This window comes from Gekko japonicus, unplaced genomic scaffold (assembly GCF_001447785.1).
Source record: "Gekko japonicus isolate JY-2015 unplaced genomic scaffold, Gekko_japonicus_V1.1 scaffold162, whole genome shotgun sequence".
NCBI classification, from domain to species: Eukaryota; Metazoa; Chordata; class Lepidosauria; order Squamata; family Gekkonidae; genus Gekko; species Gekko japonicus.
In genome coordinates, this window is record NW_015176456.1 from 291,886 (window position 1) to 293,487 (window position 1,602).

Here is a 1,602-nt window from a genome sequence, read left to right on the forward strand (position 1 = left end):
TGTGCTCTGAAGCCCTGACTGCCACGTCACATTGGCTGCCATCACATTACACTGCATCTCAGCAGTGTAAAAGGACACAGAGTTCACCATTTTCTCCATGGGAACTGATCTCCGCCATCTGGAGAGCAGTTGTAATTCTGAGTGATCTCCAGCCCTCACCTGGAGATTGGCAACAGAGGCTTCCCAGGAGGAAAAGTAGTCTTCTTTGCAATGGGGACCAAAACAGGTTACATCATTCTCCTCTCCCCCTTTGGCTTGCACAACAACCCTGGGAGGTAGGTTAGGCTGAAAGTCTGTGACTGGTCCAAAATCACCCACTCAGCTTCTACAGCAAGAACCTGGACCTCAGAGACCCTGCTCCGAAGCACTGACTGCTATGCCTAGGGTAGCCAACCTCCAGGTGGAGCCTGAAGATCACCAGGTATCACAACTGAACTCCAGACAACATATCTCTCCCCCCCCCTCTGAGAAAATAACTGCTTTGGAAGGTGGGCTTTATGGCATTCTGTTCAGCTGAGACCCCAAACCCTGGCTTCCATAGATTCTATCAGAAAATCTCCAGGAATCTCCCTACCTGGAGCTGGCAAGCCTAGTCAAGACTGGCCCCAATAAGTTCCTCACAAAGGCCTGCAAAGGGTTTCCTTCCTTTGTCTGAACCAAGCTTGGTTGCCCACTGTGGTGAAACAGGCTCCAGTTTACAACTCAGCTGTTCGCCTCCCACCCTTGTCCCGTGGGCGTATCTCACCCAAGTACGCTGCCACCACTCACTGAATTGTCACTGCCTTTTTAGAGGGACACTGAGACCCTCTGGGCGAATCTCCCTATTTGGAGATGGAACCCCCAGTCTTTGGGGGATCCTTGGAAAGTTGGCAACCCAAGGGTCTGTCCTTTCCTTGCCTCCTTGGGCCACCTCCTCCCTTTGTTATTGTGCAGAGCAGGGGAGACTATGTGGTCAGAGCACAACTGTAAGGATTAGCTGCTGATAACCTATAGATCTTACAGCCCTCATCAACCATTAGCTGTAAATTCTCACAGATTGAGACCGGGCCAGTTTGGAGAGGAATTGGCTGACTGTTAACTGTGTGCAGCTGGCAGACTGGAGGAGGCTGGTGCAGGACATTATCTTGATGCAAGGAGCAACACTGAGTTGAGGCCAGGCTGGGAGGAGATGAATGCTACTAATGCAGACTCCCTCAGCCTGGAATAAGTTATTTTCAAGCAACTGCACACGGTCCATGAAACGACTGTTTTTATTATGTCCATAAGGCAGTATTTTAATTACTACTTGTTAGTGGCTTCCTTTTTAAGATTTTATTATTGTTTTGTGTTTCAGAATGGTTTCTGCTTTGCAAACATTCTATGAAGCCTGATGTTGTTTTTAGATTCTTTTATTAAATGTTTTCTCTTTGTGCCTTGAGATACATGCTGAGTGCTTGCATTCCTCCCCCTTGGATATGGACCCAATTCTGACAACACAGATTATTAGCCCAAATAAAATAATTTATTTAACTATTTACACAGTTATGGAGCACACACACACACATTAAACGAATAAGGCAAAGCTGTAGGAGTAAGCACACACTATGAACCATCCTCTTTCCC